The following is a 14,249-nucleotide window of genomic DNA, read 5'->3' on the forward strand; positions in this document are numbered from 1 at the left end:
TTTGTACCTGCGGGTAAACTTGCCCCCATATTTCATAGGCCATGTATTATTTTGGATTTCTTAACCCCTGTCACCCAGCCACGGAGAGTATATTTAGAGTTCATCTCTCTCAGGTGAAACCAGTATAAATTCCTTGTTGTAGTACATAAGCCACTAAATCTTGGCAGTAAACGAAGGTTACTTTTTTTTGTTGACTGTATGGAATCTTAAAATTAATTAGGTAACTTATTTTGAAATAGGAAGGCATTCTACCCCGATCAGGAAAAAGTAATATTGTGCATTGTAATTAGATTTGTACAACCTTCCCTCTCATAAGATTTACCTGTTGTCCATGGCTTGGTGATCATTACCTAGCCCCCGTCTCCAAATCAATGTCAGTTAAACACACACTCATCCTCTATGCCGCCCGCCTCATCACCACCTGCAATATATAAAAATAGTACTGCCAATCTCCATCAAACAATCTCTGTCGCTGAATAAATTACTATTTCAGTGCTCCCTCAGCCATCGGCAGCCGTGTATCAACATCTGGCGAGCGATGCCGGCGTGGGGGAAGGGCCCACTCCACTCTGTTCCAGTCTCCTTCTGAATGGCGCGCCGCAGCTCCATCCTTTTCGACAAGGGCTGAGGTGCGGTAAACCCAACCGCCAACCCATCTTGGAACAGTACCACTACATCTGGTCTGCAGCGACCATCACCATGACTACCCCTTTCACGGTAGCGGGAGAGGTGTATCTGAGGGTACTTGGGGGGCCCGGGGGACCCCATACGGGTATCGGCAGTGGCGGCCGGTCTTGGCGTCAAACTTGAACTGTATATCCCAGACTTCTACGACTACAAGAAGACTTCAAGACTTGTTTCCAACGTAATTTCTTAACAATGAAACTTTTCAAAGAAACCGCAACTTAGTTTTTTCTTAACAAGTAATTTTATACTTTAACTGTGTGGAGAGACCTTTGGGGGGGGGGGCGGAGGTCTGTACCGGGAGGTACACCTCAACCCCAAGCATTTAAATGAAGCGCCTTGAAGAACGCTATATATCGCATAACAATTGAAACTACTAGTGCAAGTAGTTGGAACGTTGATCAACAGATTCCACTACTAAAGTGATAGAGTAATCTGTTATTTTAACGTTTCCTAAACTGACAGAATTTCTTTTGTTTTTGGGGTGTATCACTGTTTGCAAAAACTATTTCAAGAAGTTTGGACTTTTCTCCATACATGTCTCTATTTAAGAGTCCGACTCGTTGGCTGAATGGTCAGCGTACTGGCCTTCGGTTCAGAGGGTGCCGGGTTCGATTCCCGGCCGGGTCGAGGATTTTAACCTTAATTGGTTAATTCCTAAGGCACGGGGGCTGGGTGTATGTGTTGTCTTCATCATCATTTCATCCTCATCACGACGCGCAGGTCGCCTACGGGAGTCAAATAGAAAGACCTGCACCTGGCGAGCCGAACCCGTCCTGGGATATCCCGGCACTAAAAGCCATACGTCATTTCATTTTTCTATTTAAGAATTGATGTCATGCACTCTGGTGCAAAGCGGAATAACTAGAAATTTAAAGAAATTTTGTGTTCATGGGTTTTCTGAACGGAATTGACTTTCTTTACTTCAAGGTTTGCAAAACTTCTTACTCATCCCGCCAACTTTGGATTCTGGCCAATTGTAATTTGCATAATCATAGGCTTTTTGTAAATTTTCGATTGTCCAATAAAACTGAGAGGGTGTGTCTGGTCTTAGCCCAGACCCTTCTCGAACCTTGCTCTCGGGTATAAAAGCTGACGCCTTTTAGACTTAACTTGTCTTATTGATCGTCGCGTTACTGGGTGTGTGTGTTAAGAGGGGAGGCGGAGGCCTCATCCGTCAGCAGGCAGAACATGAGATAAGGTAATGGCCACCATTTTTCTCTGTAGTTATCTCCGCAAGCTGATTCGAGGGGAAGATTCCTATCTTTAACTATGTAACAGTCAGATTTCCTAATAGGTAAATTTCTTCCTTCTCATGTAAAAGTTTTAGTAAGTCAGAAGGACTTAAACTGAAAACCGGGATAGAGAGTGCGTTACCCTCTCGAATTCCCCTTCAATTAATCTTGAGGTGACTATGATTTTGTAACCGTTTTCGCTTGTAAATTGTAACTTAACTTGACCATCTAGTCACCTCAGTAATCTAGGATTAGCCTCTTCTTGGTCGGACCACAAGGCCAAGTAGGGTTTTAACCTCTTGATTTCAAGGAACGCAAGTGTCCGCTCCCATATATTTTGCTTTTGGGGTCAGTATTGAACCTGTTGATTTCCATAAAGGCCCAGTAGAATTGGTACTAGATACCCCTGTGTAAACTTGAAAATCAATAGATATGGTTTTGTAAATTGTAGGTTGTTCCTAGGGAGGCCGGAAATTGTAAAGATATTGAGCAAATGTAAAAATTAATGGTTTCCGTGAGTAGGCTGTAACGGTTTGTAAGCGCAGTCTCCTTGGTAGAATTGGTAGAGCATGTAGGCTCTTTCTTGTAAAGTAAACTGGGTGCCTTTGGAAGGCCATAACTTGTGATATTTTGGAGCAAAAGTTCACTTGACAATTGTGTAATTGTGTAATCCTGTAAAAGAAAATTGCTAGATCTTTCTCCTTGAATGTGTTAGAAATGAGCCTCAGTGCTCTTGTTAAATTGTCAATTTAAAGAGCGACAAGCTCAGGTCCCATATGTATATGTTTTTGATGTTACCTACCTTGTACCTGATCTAACTAACTAGTTCTGTAACTGGAATCCTGTTTTTGCAAAGCGAATTGATTATTAAAATTTGTATTTCTGAAAAGAAATCAAAAGATATAGGTATAACCTTTATTTTCAAAATTTTAAATGAGTCTTCTGACTACCAAAGATAGACCCATTCAAGCTCGCACCTTCTTTCACCTCTACGTTCCACAGAATAACCCGCAACACACTTCACATATGGTACGGTATAACATGGCTAATTGAAACTCTTTCCTCTCATTGAAACATAATTATCACTTATTTATTTGTTACTAGCCCAAGTTAAGGCTTGGAAGTGGAGGCCTCGCCCACACATGCTAGAGGGTCATCTATGGTTCCTCCACATGGGTGATATCTTGGTTCAGGTGAAGTGGGGCTGGTGATTGAGGTAAAGGCTCACTGCGGTGTGCTGGAACCAAAACATCACTTTGCTCTACGTAGTCTGGACGAGCCGCGAGTTGGGAAGGGGGCGATCTCAACCTAGGGGTAAAGTAATGGTTGTGAACTCAGTCATGATAATGTCAAGTGGAGACGACATGAGTGGGCCTACTGTAGGAGGAACAAACCTGGCTAGTTTCGGGCCAGGGGCGGACCGCTGGATGGACGACTGACGGGCGTGGTATCTGCTACGGAGAGCCTGAGTTGCGGGAGGCTAATATCTGGCTGTATGCCTTACCACGGATGGTGAGAACGACGCTCAGGACCCTAGAAGGGGCAAACACCCTATGATTAATTGAAATATGGATGCTTATAAAGAACCAATTTCAAAATCTTCGTCATCAAGGGAAGCCGTGGAAGCTCCAGTAGAGCAGATCTGGGAGCAAGCCCAAGATGGCAAAATGGAGACAGAAGTCACAATTGGACAGGCTGTCGCCGACTCAAAACAAGAAATGACAACAAAAGCTCCAGTAGAGCAGACTGCTACCACAAGCAAACCAGGAACGTCCGTACAGACAGAACTGAAGATTTCTGCATCGAAAATCAACAGATTTCATATCGACAGACCACCTCGCAACAGTGCATATTACAAGGAAAGGAAGCGAGCGAGAAAGGAAGCCAAAATAGCGGCTGGAACTTGGACGGAGAAGAAGGCGAGGAACAGGGATCGTTGAGAGGGTATCCCTCCGACAACGCCCAAAAGGCCAAGGTCGGGTGATAGTAGGCCATCAAGTTCGGCTACAAAACCGCCCGTCAAGAAACAGAAAGAAGAGACGGCCTTGGGTAGCGCAAATGAAACCGCTGTCGGGCGGATGCTTTCCAGGCTTCCTGGAGTCTCCATGGCTGGAAAGGGGAGCAATAGTACTGATCTGTGCAAATCCAGATACTAAAAGCTGGCTGGAACAGACAGTGGCCAATTGCAAACCTTGGAAAGGGGAGATTTTCGAGGTGGCAGAATCCAAGAAGGTGCTGAACACTACAAAGGTCATTACCAAATTTCCTCCTCCATTTGACAAGATGAAGGTTGATGATGTGCTTGTCAGGATACATCAGCCCGACACCAAAATTCCGACGAAAGAGTGGAGAGTGCTGAATGCAACAACTACTGATGACACAGGAAGGACAACTGTTTTGGCCCTTAATGAAAGAGATTCTGAAGAGCTCAAGAAGAGAGGCCTTAAGGCCAATTTTGGACTTAGGCAGATCAAATTTCAGGTAATTAATGGAAAAGCAAAGCCTAGCGTTAGCAAGAATGGTACTGGAAGTTCTACAGGCCAACCTACAACATAAAAAAAGCTGTGGCCCATTTCGTCAGGAAGTTCAAGTCCGAGGCTATCGATGTAGCTCTTATACAAGAGCCATGGGTACTTAAGGGCAGAGTAGCAGGACCGGCGGATTCTGGAGGTAAGGTAATGTACGATACTACATCGAATATGCCGAGAACATGTTTACTTCAGAGCCGAAAACTAAAATGCCTTCTGCTGCAGGAACATTGTTCAAAGGACTTCGTGGCGTCCAAGATAAAACTTGGAAATTGGGAAGGTACCAGAGAAATAAGCATAGACACTTCATACCTCCCATATGACTCTACTAATCTTCCCCCATCAGAAGAAGTTGAGAACCTAATTTGCAGTGCAAAGAGGAAAGGCGAACACCTAGTCCTTGGAGCAGATGCAAATTCACACCACACGGCATAGGGCAGCACGAACAGCTATGCAAGAGGTGAGTCTTTACTAGAGTTTATTATTGGAACTGTGTTGACGATACTCAACCTAGGAAACAGGCCTACATTTTGTAAAAAAAATCGTAGGGAGGTAATAAACATTACACTAAGCACTACGCATATTGCAAACTTTATTAAAGACTGGAAGGTGCTGAAGGAACCATCATTGGCAGACCACTAACACATCCAATTTGCAATAGATGCGAGACTATGTGGGATTGAGATGTAGAGATACCCAAAAAGAACTAACTGGGATAGATACAGAGAATTTCTGGGGAAGGCCGTACAAAAAATTGAATCAGTCATTTAAGAAAGGGCACATGTCCAAATTGTCGTTTTTTGTTTCTTTTCAGATTACCGTTCTTTTCATCCTGGCACACATTGTCACAAAAGAAAGGTCACTTATCCAGCCAGTCACATGCTGATATTTAAGGTTCATTTGGGTGTTGTTTGGAAGTCATTTAAGAAAGGGCACATATCCCTGGACAAGTGCCCTTTCTTGAATGACTTCTTTGCTTACCGGAAGGAACATCTGCCTGTTCTGCCTGAAGAAAACTGCATTAGAATGCAAGAGTAATCCCGAAATACTAGGACTGTGTTTTGATTATTGTCAGAACCTTCCCCTGCCAAAAATACCAGTGCAGGACATATTCTACATGCGACAGCTTTGGATGAACACGTTTGGCATTCACAATATGCAAACAAATTCGTCAGTGCTTGATTTTTACCACAAAGGTAAATCTCATGCAGGTGCCAATGAAAGGTGTAGTTTTTTGTTAGACTATATCCAAACATCTGTAGCAAAGAGTGTAAAATAGCTTCGAATGTTCCCGTATGGCACTGTAGGGCAGAACAAAAATCATACAGTGATCCGATTATGTGCAGCACTTGTTGACATGATGCGATTTGAAACCATTCACCATTACTTCCCTATGCAAGGGCACTCATTCAATGCTTGTGATAGAGAGTTTGCTATCATTAAACGAGCTGTTAAAAAATTGATCGAATTTATGATGTGAAACAATATTGTGAAATCATCTTATGGGGACCTAAACGTCATGACAAGTTCACCATCATTCTGGTAGAGATGAGTAATGTTCTAACTTTACTACATGGTGGCTGAAATTTTATAAGAGGGGAGGGTTGTCAGGTGAATCTCGAGGAAGAGAAGTGCCTACCAACTTGAAAATTCGTTTCCAGCCCGCATCATCCGTGCACTTTCTTTACTCTGCCAATGGTCCGGGAACCGTACGGACAAAACAGTTCATCAATGGCCTTATTGAACACACCTTCCGTTTGCATCTAGACAGCAACGTTCAACTTCCTAACGAACTAGCCTATGACGAACCAATTCCTATTGACAGGAATGAAATGAATGACCTAAAGCGTCTAGTAGTGTACATTCCGGGGCAGTACAAAGACTTTTACAACAAAATACTTGCATGGCTAACTGTTCGTGTGACTGACGATGATTGTGATTAATTGTCATCATTCAAATGATTATTATTGTACAACAATGACACAGTGTGTCTAAGTTATTTGAATAAACATAGTGCTCTTGCTCCAAAACTGATTTTCATTCAGCTATCATTGTAGAAAGGGCATATATCCATGTTTTATCTGCCAATTACCATAAAGTCCTTCATCTTTATTCCATTATTTATAACGTAACCTACCCACAACCGTTAACACTAGCGGAGAAAATACATACATTTTACGTAACTAGCAAGACTGGCTTTTAAATAAGTTTTTTGCTCCTCCTGAAAAGTTGCGTTTCTGGACATGTGCCCTTTCTTAAATGTCTGATTCAATTCCAACTAGCGTGAGAGGAAAGAAATAATTGGATGAGCCAGTGGAACTATTAGAAGAGGCCATTATAGACTCATTCAATGACAACTGTCCTCTCAAAGAAAAGAAAACAAAAGGTAATGTGGTGGAACAACAAACAAGCCAGAATGAAAAAAAGAGTTTAAGATGTTGTATATAATATCATCTAGAAATTGGTATGTGGGACGTATATCATAGGAAACTCGCTGAATATAACCTAGAGCTACGTAAAGCAAAAAGAAAATCTTCGAGACTGTTCTGTGAGAAAGTGGAATCACACACTAAAACAGCAAGGCTCCAGAAGGTTCTTAAAGCAACACGCATAAATCAGGTTGGGACACTGGATAAAACAGATAGGTCGTTTACTCAGGCGGGGAAGGATACGCTGGAGATGCTAATGGCATGGTGCTTTACTGAGGCTGAGGAGATGACAAGAGAAACGGCTGGAATAGAGACTGGAGCTCGAAGAGCAGACTGGAACTGTGCCAACAGAATAATAAAACACAACCATGTAAAATGGGCAATCAACACTTTTCACCCTATAAAGGCTCCGGGGCCAGATGAGATACTTCCGATACTCCTACAGGAAGGACGGGACATACTCGTCAATGCTCTGACGGACCTCTTCAGAGCTAGTCTAGCTTTAGGGTACGTGCCGAAATCATGGCCTGAAGCTAAAGCAGTATTCATACCCCCAGAAAATTCTGGATAAATATATCAGAACAACGGTGCAACTGAACTCAACGTTACATGAAAATCAGTTTCCATATAGACCTGGCAGATCTACTGAAGTAGCACTCCACCTGTTGGTTTATAAACTGGAGGAAAGCCCATAATATGAAGAAATTGCACTGGTGGTATTTCTACATATAGAAGGAGCCTTCAGCAATACAACCTATAGCTCTATGATCGAAGCATTGGAAAAGAGCAAGGTGAGCAAAACCGCCGTCGAATGGATTAAATCCGTGTTAGACGGAAGGAAGATAAAAGCAATCCTGTTTGAAGAAACGCTGACGTTTAGGGCCACCCGAGGCTGTGTTCACGGAGGAGTTCTTTCGCCTCCTCTGTGGAACCTCGTGGTGAACAAAATCATAGCTATGCTCAACGAACAGGGTTTCCATACACAAGGATGCGCAGATGACCTAGTGATTGTGGTACGAGGTAAGGTGATGAGTGTTATCCAGGACCTAATGCATAGATCACTCAACCTTGTGGACAAGTGGTGTCGTGAAGAACAACTATCAGTCAACCCGAACAAGTTAACTCTAGTGCCTTTTACAAGAAGGATAAAATTAGAGGGAAAGAGATCACTGAAGCTCTTTGGGCAAGCTATATACATGGCATTGCACCTAGGTGCAGTGTTAGATAAAATCTAACCTGGAATCCACATACAGAAAGGAACATAACCTGGGCCAAGAAATTGCTGTATGCATGTGAAAGAACCGTCGGGAAGACATGGGGCCTAAGACCATCAATGGTAATGTGGTTATACACAATGATCATTAGAGCGTTAATGGCCTATGCTGCAATCATGTGGTGACAGAAAGTAAGTCAAGGAAAAGTCGGCAGTATATTGGATAGCCTACAGAGAATGGCATGCATAGCCATAACTGGGGCTATGAGAACTACACCCACAGAAGCCTTGAATACTTTACTAGACCTCCCATCACTATGCAATTTCATAAAAGGACAGGCTAGAATGAGTTCATATAGATTGGCACAATCAGAGTGCTGGGATGCACAAAGACCCAATCTAGGACACTGTAAACTTAACAGAGTAATAACAGAAGAAGTTCTACACATGCTTTCTGATCATATGATACCAAAGTACAACTATAAAAACATTTTGAGACCCAGGTAATAAAAAAAGAAGACTGGGATATCAACAAATGGAATACTGAAATACAAGATACAGTGTGGGTGACTGATGGCTCAAAGACTGCGGATGTCACAGGAGGAGGGATCAAGGGGGGAAGACATGAGAGATCAATCCAGATGAGCCTGGGCAGACACATTAGAGTCTTTCAAGTTGTAATGATAGCTATCACAACATGTCTTGAAAAAATCTGAAAATGGACTGTAGGAATAAGAACATTTTCACTTTTACGGACGGCCAAGCGGCCATTAAGGCACCAGAGGCAGTCCGGATAATATCTAAAATTGTTTGGTATTGCCACTCACTTCTCCCGAAGCTCTCAAAGTAAAACATTATCAAAATAATATGGCTACTAGAGCATGCAGGTATAGAAGGAAATTAAAAGGCAGATAAACTGGCCAGGAAAGGGGCAGAAACACATTTTGTAGGCCCAGAACCTGAATTCGGAATTTCCTATGGACAAGCCCGATACTACATAGTAAAATGGGTACAAAAGAAACAAATAGAAAAGTGGAAAATTACTCCAGGATGCAGGCTTGCAAAGGAACTGGTAAAAGGACCAAACAAGGAGCATAATAAAGATCAGTTGAAACTCAGCAGAGAAATTATAAGATGGGTAGTAGGGACTGTTGACAGGACACTGCCATCTGAAGAAACGCCTACATAGATTTGGAGTAACAAGAGACAAGGTATGTAGAAAATGCAAAGAAGCAGAGGCATCAGCTGAACACATACTTTTCAAATGTGAGGCGCTGGGTGGAATAAGACTCTCTACTCTAGGACTACCAAGTGAAGAGAGAGAAAAAATCCAAGAAGACCCAATAAGAACAACCTGCAGCTTTGTGAAGGGAGCAGGTATATCTAGGTGGGAATGAAGGAAAAACATGGTAGCAAAAGATCTTAGAGGTCGACGCTAATTTGGAACTATATTTAGAGGCCCCATGAAGAAAAGAAGAAGAAGTAGATCACATATTTATATTCCCTAATCACTCGCTAGAAACTAACATCTTTTAAATCATTCTGAAAACACTACACACACATATCTATTACTGTGGGCCTTAACTACAAAATACTAACCTTGTTTCTATTTATCGATATATACATTTTATGAAAGAAACGTATATTTTCCCGTCGCTTTCCGGAATGATATCTGTCATTTGGTCATCCTCCGCAGCTCTGTATTCGGGTCAATTCTGCTTGGCCGGTTATCGCGTTGTCATCGGGCATAAAATCTCACCCAAACATTTAGTTTCATTTACCCCAGAAATTCTTTGTAAACTATGTTTGTGGTATTAATTTTGGGGGCTAAGACGACCATGCGACATAGAACTATACATGTGAGAATCAGTCTTCACTCAAGTCGAAGAAGTAAATACATGTTTCTTTATTTTTAAGGGATATTCCCAGTACCTACTCCAACATCTGTAACATCTTCAGTGTCCGGCTCCATGGCTAAATGGTTAGCGTGCTGGCCTTTGGTCACGAGGGTCCCGGGTTCGATTCCCGGCAGGGTCGGGAATTTTAACCTTAATTGGTTAATTTCGCTGGCACTGGGGCTGGGTGTATGTGTCGTCTTCATCATCATTTCATCCTCATCACGACGCGCAGGTCGCCTACGAGCGTCAAATCAAAAGACCTGCACCTGGCGAGTCGAACTTGTCCTCGGACACTCCCGGCACTAAAAAGCCATACGCCATTTCATTTCAACATCTTCAGTTTTTGAGATATACGTAAGTATCCCCATAAAAAGAATTCAACCCCTTGATAAGTTTGTCCACCACACCCAACCCCATCTAAGTATGTTTTATGAAAACCAATATACATGTTCCTTTACTTTTAAAGGAGATTCCAAATACCAATTTTCACGTCTGTAACATCTTCAGTTTATAAGATACAAGTATCCCCATAAAAAAATTATTCAACCATTTTTCACTTCTTTTAACCCCCTGTTAAGTGCCTTCTCCGAAAACAAAAAGGTACGGTTTCCTCTATTTTTAAAGGACTTTCCAAATACCAAGTTTCTTGTCTCTAACATGTTAAGTTTTTGACATATAATCTAGATATACCGGTACTATTTTAAAAATTCAGCCTCGTTTCCAATTCTTTTCAGCCCTTTAACTGGATTTCCTGGGGAAAAACGTGTTTCATTATTTTTAAAGGAGATTCCAAATACCAGTTTTCGTGCCTCTTCCTCTGTAACACCTTCGGTTTTTGAGATAAATGTATACTCATAAGAATAATTCAACTTCTTCTTCATCACTTCTTTACCCCCCTCTCCCGTCGCTTTGAGTGGACTTTCCGAAAACAAAAATATGTGTTTCTTTACTTTACTTTGAAAACGTCTGTAAAAACTTCACTTTTTAAAATAAAGTATCCTCATAAACATATTTCAACTCCTTATTTACTTATTTTCAACCCCACACCTTTACATCGATTTTCCGAAAAAACAAATGCGTGTTTCTTCATTTTTAAAGGAGATTCCAAATACTAATTTTCACGTCTGTAACATCTTCAGTTTTTGAGATATATGTATTGTACCAGGAAATGATTGTGGGTTTTGGGCATGAGAAGGATCTCAGGTAGTGTTCGGTGTTTTTGGAGCTGATACAGAGAAGGATAGAATCGCAGGGCGAATAATAGATGGTTATGCTTTTTTTCTATAACATTTATTAATAATAGTATCAAAGGATGTATCACCCTGCAATCTTAATGTAGAACTCAAAACTGTCACCAATATTTGTCAAAATCAAAGATTTATATTGTGATCTTCTTGAAGTCAGTTTCAAAATGCCAAAATAAATATCACTCCTTCATGGGACATTAATATCCTACAGTCTTTCTAAATCTCGTGAAAACACAAAACATCAATTTTGCACCTAGAGTCTTTCTAAGTTTTAAATCACACAAAAATGAACACACACATTTATCCTGAAAAAGTTTAGTAAAATATTTAAACTCTTGTGGAATCTCTCAGTCTGGATTGTAAGAAATGAAAATAAATCACTTGAAAACCCTAAAGTTTATCTAGGTAACGTGAATTTAAATTACTTATTAACTTTGAAATAAATTTGTCACAGAATGTGAACTTCTTTGATATGACGAGAAAATTATGTGATACTTTTCACACGAAGCACTGATAATATCACTGTATTGGATTAACTGTTTGGTAAAAGTCAGTCAGTTTGTAATTACTCACTCTGAATAGAAATATCTGCTTACGAATGTTGAAGTAGGAGACTTGGTGTCTGGAACATCCCGCGGAGTGCGGATGAAGACTCGAACTCGGCGATGTTCCGTGAAGAGACCACGTCGACGTCCCTCGATGGGTACCATAGATGAAAAAATGATGTTCGATGTAGCAGGATGTAGTATTTCGCCAAGATTTCCGTCGCTCTTGGAGGTGATATTAGCACACGGAAAGTTCAATTGGCACTAGTCAATTCAGTAATCACGGAAATTATTACCACTCACTGTCGTGATACACAGTTCTGTTCTAACTCTAATTTTACGATATTAGATTAATATTTACAGTCCTTGCTGCACAAAACACAGTTCATAATCGTCACTGATTATGTCTGAAAATATGATTGTGTAGTAATAAGCACAGTTCAAACACTTGAAAATGTAATTTGCAATAGTTTTTATCACAGTCTCTGAACAATTGTTGTTGGCAGATTAAGGTGATTTTATGATCGTGTTTATGTAACACTAGTCTGAATTATTTAAGATAACTATAAAAAATTCTTAATGTTCTCTGAGTTTATTATAGTGTTGATCGAAAGATCGAGAAAGTTCACTGGGAAAAATAGCAAAGTCTTGTCCTTGTTATGGAACAAATGTTAAGAAAATAAGGTTACACACAGTTCACTGTTATACTGTCTTAAACGAATGTGTCCTAGAATGATTTCCGTTTGCCACACACGATGATTTAAGATATCATCATAGTTCACAATTACACGTAATTAGTAAAGTGTTCCAGTCCGTAAAATATCAGATACTTGAATTCTCACTCCAAATTATGGTCTTATTCAGTTAATAATTTCACAAATGTTATGTTACGGAAACGTCTAGAATTTTACCGTCGTCGCGGCGTGTTGGAACTTCACGTACGGTACTAGTTCAACGGCGTTCAATCATGGCCGTAACTACGTCCTCGCGAATCGCGACGGAGCATACTTTCTTCACTGACGAGACTGCACTGACAGACTGTACTCGCTACGCGGGTCAGACTGCTCTCTCTCTGGCCTTGGCCCAGTGGCCTATATATACACGCCAGGTGGGCGGCGCTATGAATCAGGTGACGAAGAGTGCTCATTCTTCCCAAACTTTAAATCGTTATATTTCGAAAACTACTGGACGGATTTACTTGAAATTTGCAGGGTTTTACTTCCATAATGTTAGCTACAGTTCAGCGTTGGTCTCATTTTAATCGGTATAGGCTTTGAAAAGTTCATGAAACAGTCTAGAAACGTCTCTAGGGGAAGTAAGCTGTAATCGGCGGTGACGTCACTTGACCTTGCTTGACTTGCTCGTGAAGTGTGGTAGGTACTAGAACATCCTTTCACACAGCCGTTCAGGTATCTGAATTGAATTATATGCTGGAAATAAAGTTTTTAATTTATATGTGCCAGGACCTAGGCCTTCCTGGTACAGTATACACATAAAAGGCAATTCAACTCTTCTTTTCACCCCCCAAAAGTGTGTGTTTCTTTATTTTTAAAGGACATTCCAAATACCAATTTTCACGTCTTTAACATCTTTAGCTTTTGAGATATAAGTATCCTCATACAAAGATTTCAACTAATTTTTCAGTTCATTCACCCCCCCCCCTTAAGTGGATTTTTCGAAGACAAAAGAACACGTGTTTCTTTACTTTGTAAACAAGATTACAAATAAATATGTACATGCCTCTAACATCTTCAGTTTTTGAGATATAAGTATCCTCATAAAAAGACTTCAACTCCTTTTTAACTCCATCCCGTTAAGTTGATTCTCCCCTTCAAAAAATACGTTTTTCTTCACTTTTAAAGGAGATTCCAAATACAAATTTTCACGTGTGTAATATTAAGCTTTGAGATCTAAGTTTCTCCATAAAAGGAATTAAATTTTTTCACTTCCATTCATCCTCCCCCTTTTAAGTGAACTTTCCTAAAACCAAAGAAAAGCTTGTTTCTTTATTTATAAAGAAGCTTCCAAATGACAATTATCCCGACTGTAACACCTTCAGTTTTGAGATATATGTATCCTCATAAAAAAGAATTATAGTCCTTTTTCAACGCCACCGCCCCCAAGTGATTTCCCCACTACCCAATTTCCTACCCGCTTAGTTGATTCCCACAATTCGTGTTTCCTTATTTTTAAAGGAGATTTCAAATACAAATTTTCACATCTGTAACATCTTTAGTTTTTTATATATATGTATCCTCATGAAAAGAATTCAACTCCTTTTTCACCCCTCTCCCGCCTTAAGTAGATTTTGCAAAGGCAAAAGATTACGTGTTTCTTTACTTGGAAAAAAATTCCAAATACAAATTTTCATGTCTGTAACATATTCAGTTTATGAGATATATGTATCCTCATGAAAAGAATTCAACTCCTTTTTCACTCCACCACCACCCGGTTAAGTTGGATTACCCCC

Source organism: Anabrus simplex, chromosome 2 (genome assembly GCF_040414725.1).
Source record: "Anabrus simplex isolate iqAnaSimp1 chromosome 2, ASM4041472v1, whole genome shotgun sequence".
Taxonomy (NCBI): domain Eukaryota; kingdom Metazoa; phylum Arthropoda; class Insecta; order Orthoptera; family Tettigoniidae; genus Anabrus; species Anabrus simplex.